This window comes from Solanum lycopersicum, chromosome 10 (genome assembly GCF_036512215.1).
Source record: "Solanum lycopersicum chromosome 10, SLM_r2.1".
NCBI lineage: Eukaryota > Viridiplantae > Streptophyta > Magnoliopsida > Solanales > Solanaceae > Solanum > Solanum lycopersicum.
In genome coordinates this window covers 7,325,750-7,335,345 of record NC_090809.1, presented here as the reverse complement: position 1 = coordinate 7,335,345, position 9,596 = coordinate 7,325,750, and the positions used below count along the sequence as shown (strand labels likewise).

Below are 9,596 nucleotides of genomic sequence, written 5' to 3'. Positions count from 1 at the left end.
CAATACCATCAGTATCATCAATAGTTTCATGACACGTGTCATCAAAAGTTTCGGAACACATATTATATGTCATAGTTGCTTAGATTGTTAGGGAAATAATAATAAAAATAAATAACATTATTATTTATCAAAGAGTAATCCTTAAAATAAGATAAATATTACTACGATGATGTATAAATAATAGGACACAAAATAGATAAATACTTGAGTCGTTTTGGGCACTCTCCTAAAAAACTATTTCAACGGTGTAAACTGTTTCTCCAAGATTAAACAAACACTTCCCTATCTTAATAAATAGAGGTATCAGAAATCAACAAATTAATTAACATCAGCATGTCATTAGAGAAAATAAAAGAATAACAAAGCCACAATTTTATAGAATAAAAAAGCCAACAAAGAGAGGCAAAACGTGAGTTAAGAGGGAGCAAGAAAGTGATTAGTATTTTTCTTTTTGTAAATAATCAAATGGAGAGGAGCAATTTTAGGCTAGAAGATTGTTCAAAATTAGTACAAGTGTCCATGACACTTGACACTTGTCCAAAGAGGTGACCTTGGAGAAGGTTAACAATAAAAAGTCATCACATTCTTATCAATTACCATCCTTTTCAAGTACACAATTAGATTCTTAACTTCACTTCATTTTATTAAATTTTGGATTTTCAAATACTTTTCTAAAATAATCTTTTGAAATAAATAATTTTCTTACATAAATATACTATAGAATTCTGACCTCATTTGTTGCAAAAAATGTAATGACATCCCTTTGCTTTTAGGAGTCACAAGGAGATCATTGACACATACAGTCTTGAAAGTCCTTTGTTTCGTCCGCTGTATAGTGTAAGCAATTTTGTATCTAAATCACCATAAGGAACGTATGCTAAGATCTTAATTCTGGTATATACTATAGCCACATGAAAGTGAATTCGGAATTGAAAATTGCTCAACAATACTACTTAGAGAATTGCAGATAAAAGAATTTGAAAGGTCTAAAACAAGAATGAATTATGGAACTGAAACTTGAAAAGATATAGGCGACAGAGGCGAAGAAATTTACCTTTAAACGGAAGAAATGGACGAGAAACGAGCAACAACACTCTAAAGTCTAAACTTAGCACAGAACAATGGGGTTTACTACACAATAATTTGAGAAAAGAGAGAAGAAGAGATATAAAACACTCAACAATGTCAATTTGGCAGACTCGTGGCCGCATGTATGATGCTGCTATTACAAAATAACGTTTGCAAGAGTAGAGATTCCATAATTCCTTCGGCTCCACAGGTGCAAATGTCAGCCGTAGGTGTGAGACCACACCTGTGATAGGCATCAGCAAGCATGGCTCCCCACTAACTTCACCTAGTTTGTCCGGTTAATCTTTTCACTGTAGAAGAAGCTTCGCTGAAGCGAACAAAGCTTGAGAGAATGCATCAACAGGTTGGGTTAAAATTTTGTAAATGCAAATCAAACCTGCAGAAAACTTACCCAAAACTTTCCAATACACTAAAAACTATGAAAAGTGTTCCACCAGCTTGATTTATAACTTTTATATTTAACCCTTCAATATTTATGCTGTAACTTTTTTTATAAAATTATTTCATCTACCTCTTGTAGTTTTCACTCATTTTAATATTATATTAGAGTGATGTCAAGACCATTCAATGTAAAAAAAAAGAGATTCTAAATAACAACGTATTATTCAGGACTCTAAATCTGATATTTAATACGCTCCTATTGTCAAACAAATTTTTTTTTTAAAAAAGTAATCAACCATTGGATATAATAGTGCGTCTTGACGTACACTTGCATTTGAGAGCGGTTTTGACCTTATTAATTGTATAAGAAATGATGCCATTTGCATTTTTGATTTACTCAATATGAAGATTTGTAGCAAAAATGTTGTTCGCCATATTTTAAAACCCTATAGTCACCAATGATCCACTATAAACTCCATTATCGTTCTTTCCAAAAATACCATTGTCATTCTAAATTATCAAACAATCTTGAACTATCAAAATTCCATTGAGCAAGAGATGAAAAAATGAAGAAGGCCCCCCCCCCCCACCCCTAATCATCATCATATTGATTTCCTGAGAGTTAACTACTAAAAGAGATTCACCTGCATCCGTGTAGGCATCTTGAAAGATCAGCATGTTGTTTTGCTTTGTACTGTTGTTATCCCCCGACAAGTTCAAACCAAAAGAATAACTTAGTTGTAGATCAGCATAAATTAAGGGTACTAATAATATCACATTTCTAGAAAACACAACAATTAATCACTCACATTATCACATAAAAGAGAAATGCCACTATTAATATTTTGATCTGTTGAAATTTGCACCAACTGTTATATTGGACCATTATGGGACAAGACATCCCATTGGCTCCTAGTTTTATTTTGAAGAATTCAAACAAGTGTTGTTGTTTCATGGGCAACCTAATTATCTTTGTACAACTTAAGACTTCACTAATAGGATCACCCATATCACCAATGTCTGTCCTAGTCATAAACATAGAATATTTTCTCAATTTTCTAACTGAATTATTTCCCACTTATTAGTAGTAGAACAAACCCCTGCATAAAAATTGTGATTCATGTGTTGAGACAATATCCACATATATATCTCTTCATTTGAACCAACCGACATACATGATATATCATCAGAATCCATTTTTTATACAATAGTTGAAAGTGTAAAAAAAAAAGGCACAAAAGGATTTTCATGATTACTCCTGTGGACACTTGCAAATCCTTTTTACCATTTTCTTAAACCTTTGAGTATTGATAAAATAAAAATTTATTAGTATGATATTTCATTTATGGCAGTTGGTTCAAAGGATGAGATAGGTATGTGGATGTTGGCTCTACGATGACTCACAATTTTTGTACAGGGGTTTGTGAAACTACTCATAAGTGGAAAATAATTCAAATAGAAATTGAAGAATATCAACATTTAATGACAAGGATGAACATACTGATTTGGGTGAACCTATTGGTTTAGTGTTAAGTGCCACAAGACAATTAGGTTACCCATGAAACAACAAACTTGTTTGAATTTTTCATTAATAATGAAACAAAGATCCAATGGGATGTCATGTCCAATAATAGTCCAATGCAACCATTGGTGCACATTTCCAACGATCAAGATGTTAATGGTGACATTTCTCTTTTATGTTCTACTGTGAGTGATTAATTGTTGCGTTTTCTAGAAATATAATATTATTAGTTCTTTATTATCGTTGATCCATAATTCAGTGATTATTTTTGTTTGAACATATAGGGTGACAAAAATAGTTCATATAAAAAGAACATGATGATCGTCCAAGATGCTTGCACGGATGAAACTGAATCTCTTTTAGTTTATGGAATAGTTAACTCTCAGGAAATCAATATGATGATGAAAGGGGGGGGGGGATTTTTATTTGTTTATCTCTTTCCCAATGAAATTTTGATAGTTCAAGATATTTCGTCTACTTATAACGACAAAGGTATTCTTTGGAAGAATGATAATGGAGTCTATAGTGGATCATTGGTGACTATAGGGATTCAAATGATGGCGAACAAGAGCTAAATCAATCTTTTAAATGGACTGATTCTTGGCATCTGGAAGATTGGGAGATCTATGGAACACTCCATAGATATTGTGTACTATATAAATGGGTTAAAATACAACCTTCTCAATGTTTTTCAGATATGTGTTAAAGGAAATGAAATGAAATTTCTATCAACTTAATGCTTTGTCACTAATCTTACTTCGAAAGAAGTTATTCTTACAGCTAAAAGGCATAACAATATGTATGTTGCAGACCTTTGTCATAAAAAAGAGATAATCTCACATGCCTGAGTGCTCAGGGTGAAAGTGTTAATTTTTGGACAAAAATGATAGGACATGTAAGCTTCTCACTTTTAATAAGTTGGTTTCAAGGGACTGGGTCTGTATCTTACCTAATTTGAAATTTGTAGAGAACAAAAATTGGTACTTGCGTAAGAGGTAAGCAAACGAGAGCTTCTTTTAAGGAAAAAAGGGTGTTAGCACAACCAGGCCACTAAAAATTCTTCACATGGACTTTTGTTGGCGTGTGAAATTTCAATGCGGGGATGGGAAGAAAAACATTCTGGTGGTTGTCGATTAATTCTCAAGGTTCACTTGGAAAATTAATGCAAACAAAGTATGAAAAAACTCATGTATTACTTATTTTTGCAAAAAGGATCCATATGAATGTAAATTGCAATTGCAAGGATCAGATCAGACCATGGTACAAATTATGAAAATGCCCAAATCAATGGTTTTCTCTTAGACAATGGAATTTTTCATAACTTTTTCTTCTCCGGAAGTTCTTAGAAAAATAGGGTTGTTGAGAGAAAGAACAGAATCGTAGTGAATATTGGTAGAACCATGTTTATTGATGTAGGACATGTAATGAATTTTTGGATAGAAGTGGTAAATACATTTTTCTATCAGATGTCTCATCAGATCAGTGCTTACGAAAAATCCATATGAGCTACTAAATTGAAGAAAGCCCTCATTTAGTTATCTTAAGGCTTTTTGCTACAAGTTCTTTTATGCTGAACAATAGGATGGATGATCTTGTCATATTCTATCCAAAGAGTGATGAAGGAATCTTTGTAGGGTACTCCTTCACAAGCAAGGCATACAAGGCATATAGAGTCGACAATAAGAGAAATTTGTGCATAGATGAAAGTGTTCATGTTATAGTCAATGACGCTGGTGAAAGGAAAAACCTTGTACACATGGATGAACTTGAACTTGAAAAACTAATGAAAATTCAAAGAGATAGTCTTGTGCAAGACTATGGTGGAAAATGTTCCTAAATAAAGAAGATGATGCAAAAGCTACAAAAGATTCTGATCCTTCTAATATTTCAAATGCTTCTAACATATAACACACAACCAAAGAAAGTTCTAAAGAAGAGGAACAAGTTTTTGAACCCAAAGAAGAGACAATGAGCAAATCAGGGTGGAAACATTAGTCTTCTCATCCCTCAGACAATCTTGCCTTATTGAATCTTGAATGCACATTAGATTAAAGACTAGAAATCTAGTTGCATTTTTTGCTTTCATCTAAACTATTGAACCCAAGAACATCAAACACGATCTAAATCATGTTGACTAGGTGAACTTAATACAGGAGGAGCTTCATCAATTTGAAAGAAGTAAGGTGTGGCAGCTAGTCCAAAACCTCTCCATAGAACTATTATTGGGACCTGATGGGTGTTCAAAAATAAGTTGAATGAACATTGGAATATCACAAGGAATAGGTAAAGAGTAGTTATTCAGGGATACAATCAAGAAGAAGGAATTGATAATAATGAGACTTTTGCCCCATTAGCAAAGATTGAAGAAATCAAAATCCTAATTTTTTGTGCTACCCATATAGAGATCAAACTTTTATCAGATGGATGTTAAAAGTGCTTTTTTAAATGGATATCCAAAGGAAGAAGTATATTGTAATAAGACTCCAGGTTTAAAGACCATGAAATGCAAAATCATGTGTTGAAATTAGGCAAAGCCTTGTATGTCTTGAAGTAGGCTCTCAAAGCTTTGCATGAACGACTGCTAAAATTTCTTCTTGAAAATTGTTTCAAAAGAGGTAAAGCTGACAACACATTAATCTTGAATTCAAGTGGAATGGAGCTTCTTATAGAACAAATATATTGGGATGACAATATATTAAGAGATACTTTAGATGCTCATTCAAAAAGGTTTATAGCACTTATGGGAAATGATTTGAGATGAGTATATGGAGGAATTCACCTTTTTCCTAGGTTTGAAGATCAGACAGTTTCTTCTTGGCCCTTTTATTTGTCAAGAAAAATATATCAAATTCCTACTCAAAAGGTTAAATATTTAGGAGGCCAAGATAATTGATAGACTTATGAGCATGATTAGCAAACTTGGCAGTGATGAGGTAGGCATTGACGTAAATGAAATAAGCTCTAGATATTTTCTGTTGCATGAGGATTTATGCTAGATTTCAAGAAGCTCTAAAGGAATCACACTTTAAGGTAACAAAAATGATCTAAGATATTCAAAGAGTTCTCAGGACCAAGTCCTATTTTATCCTTTAGGAGATTCTATTGACTTAGTTGGATATGCTACTGATGATTATGTAGGTTTTTTTATTGACAAGAAAAACACCTTAGGAATGACCTATTTTCTAGGGTCATCACCGATTTCATGGGAAACAAAGAAGAAAAATTCATTAGCTTTGTTTACAGATGAAGTTGAGTATGAAGTTGCTACTTTCTGTGGATCAGACAACAACTTGATCATTTTTGTCTTCTCACTGACAAAATTCCTCTTATGTGTGACAACACAAGCTCAATGAAAAAGGCAAAGAATCTAGTTAAACATAAGAGAACCAACCACATTAATTTGAGACATCATTTCTTTCGAAACAATGTTGATAAAGGGAATGTGGTGATATGATTTTGCAAAATGGGAACCATTGAACTGACATGTTTACAAAGACATTAAGAAACACACATTTTGTCAATAATAGATTGAGTTTGGAAATGAAAAAGCCACACCAATCCTCAACAAATTTGCAAGCATCCTCTACATTACTAAGCTAAGATGGAAGGTATCTACACTTGTCTTATTGCTTACTGTTTGTGATTTCACTACTTTTACCTTACTGCAGCTATACACTCATGGAATTATAGTTATATAAAATATTTAGTCATGATGGTTATTTTATATATGGAAAGTGATCAGTCCTCTTGCAAGATCAGTATCATTCTACTATATTGAGTATTTGCCCAATGGTCTTTGCCCTATTTCCTATGACAATTATAGACGTCTTTATAGTTTGAAAATCAATTGTCGCCTTTTCTGAGGGACCCGATACAAATGATAAAAACGCTTTTTATTTTCAATCTTTATTGTGTCTAAGAAATCTGACCACTCTCTTAAATTAAAAGAAATCCTCTCTTCTTTCTCAGAAGATTTGGAATTCTACAGATCTCTCTAATTTTTTTCTCATGTGTAGAACAAAAGAAATTGGCAAATCTACAATGCAACAAACTAATGTCGTGGATCAGTCCTTGAAGGTCTCCCTTTTTTTCCCACTCTGGTTTCATCAGGTAAAAATTCCCTAAGTTTTGTTGCATACTAAGTGGTTAAGCCTACTGAAGATCTTGATGTCACTTATCAACCATGCCAGTATCCTCAATAATGTATGAAATATTGTTTGATGGGGACCTACCTGAAGGAAATTGAACGAAATCTAACATTTTATCCACATCAAGGGAGTGGCTTATGAAGATTTTGGCCTCTTTAAGAGGAGTTATGCATCTACCTTTCTCTGAGGTTAAATGCAACTAACAGATCCGGTCCTAAAAAGACCTAAGCTTGTCTCTAATAAAATCTTAGAGATTGTTGCAGCTAGTGATGCTAGTCAAAGGGAATATGTGAAAGATGATGAGGATATTCCCTCTCTCTTGGACGAAGAAAGAGTTATAAGAGCACATATTGCGAAAAAGCCACTACTGACATTGAAGGGTCTATTCTTGATATTGAAGCCAAAAGTTTAGAAGGACCTAGTGAATCTTAAGGCAAAAAGAACGATAAAAGTCAAAGGGAAATTGGTGGTTTCTTCCACAAAAAAGGGTGATCGAAAGTATGTAACAATGGGAATGACACAAAAGTGTATGAGTAATGCCATGATTGCAAATAAGGCTCAAACAATTTTAAATTGTAGGGAAAGAGAAGTTGATAATACACTTGTCATAAACCCTACGATCCAGGGTCTAGTAAAACTAAGTATGAGGACATCATGAGAGTTGTAGCCAAAAGTCAAAAGGAAATGGAGGAACAACGTGAAAAATGTTAAAAGGATCACAAGAACAAAGAAGAAATCACCAGCCAAGGCGGCATGTGTAAAGACAAAGGCTGCTTTTGATCTTGAGCCTATTTTGGGACCTGGTCTGTCTATAAAAAGAAATGAGGAAGAAAAGGTATTAACCAAGGAAGAAAGAAATGCAAAAGCTTGAGAAGCAAAATGTACTAAATGGTAAAAAAGTTTGATCCTAAAATTTTGACTAAACATAGAATGTGTTCTCTATTGATTATGAGGCATTGCAAAGTTGGTAATATTTATTAGAATGTCCTGTGCCATATATACGTGAGCGTAAGGTACTTGTTTTTTACTATAATATGAATATTCTCAAAGAAGGCGGAATCAATAAAGCTGTTCGTGCAGTAGAGATCAATTTAAGTGAAGAAGTTTTTGGCATAATCCTGGGAAAACCTGCAAAGGATCTAATCTGTTCAAGCATGCAAGTCTTCTATTGAGTTTGTCCAATGGGCTACAAAATATTATAACACAAAATGTGCTGGTCTTCCTAAGAAATTTCTAGAGGGTTCATTAACTATTCAAATAAGTTTTTCAATAAGGTACTCCTGCGTAGAACTGGAAACCTAACAGTGCCCTCTTCTGCGGAACTATTCCTCATGGAACAATTGGTTTAGCTTGAAGCAACAAATCTTCCCATAATCATGATTGAAAACATGAATCAGATAATGATATAGAGGAATGCAAAGCATGGATAGCTTATAGTACCTTATTGGACTTGGTTTTTGATCATTTTAAGGTCCACTTGGTAGAAGAGTAGCAGGTACTATCGAACAGACTTTCTCTATGACCATACTTATTGAATATGAATGTGTGGAGGGAAAGGTAGTCTAATGTTTTTGAACACCTTGAAAATCAGGAAACTCTTAAACATGAAATGAACGATTTCACTTCTCTTCTATGAGCTAAGGATGTAGAGATTTATCGACGTTTGGCCCTGATTAAAAAAGAAAAATCTCAATGACCTGGTACCAACATTTTGAATAAGGAGAAAATCGACAGGTTGAAGGCTGAAAATGCTAAACTGGTAGATAACTAGTTCACACATACAATCCCGCTGTCTAACCTTTAGATGATAATATTACTGTACATATGAGATTTACCTTCAAATAAAATACTTGTAAATGATAAGTTATTTAAAATCTTCGGAGATGTACTTAAAGACAATTATGATATATTTGAGAAAAAGAAGGTATAAATTTGGCAGCTTCATTAGTGTTGGAACAAGATTATCGTCATCAGGATCAAATCCAACAAACTAAAGCATAAAAAAGATAAAACAATCCCCACAAGAATTGAATACAAAAGAATATGATCCCCTACCTGAGCATAGAAGAAATTGGAGACTCTCAATGATGTTGTATGAACCTAGCTCTGACCAACCATAGCCTAAATCTCTTCACCTCAAAGATTCCTCACCCACCAAAGGAGTAGGTAAGTGTGGCGGCGATGAAAAAAGGGTTTTGAAGAGGAAAAATAAGTAAAAAAATCCTTCTAAAACCTTTTAGACTTTCCTTTTATTGTTTATATTTCTGTTTATTATTGAGATGGGCTGGGTTTGGTTCATTTCTTTATTCTAAAAATGTTTGTTCAAGACTCGATTATGAAACATTTAGTTTTGACTAATTTTTAATTCATGTATGTTTTTGTTACAATTTAATCTACCATTAATGATTTATGACAAGGTATTAGATGGAAACAAGAGGGGAAAAAAGATATCAATG

General features: G+C 33.4%; 1 long non-coding RNA gene across 1 annotated transcript; it reads right to left on the bottom strand.

Annotated features, from left to right (window-relative positions):
• Nucleotides 1-1,077: 1,077 nt before the first annotated feature.
• LOC138339035 (uncharacterized) lies at nucleotides 1,078-9,342 on the bottom strand. The gene is made up of 3 exons (XR_011212050.1): nucleotides 9,196-9,342; nucleotides 2,115-2,164; nucleotides 1,078-1,411 (listed from the first exon to the last, which is right to left on the bottom strand). It is a non-coding gene; the product is annotated as an uncharacterized lncRNA (long non-coding RNA).
• Between the last annotated feature and the right edge of the window lie 254 nt (nucleotides 9,343-9,596).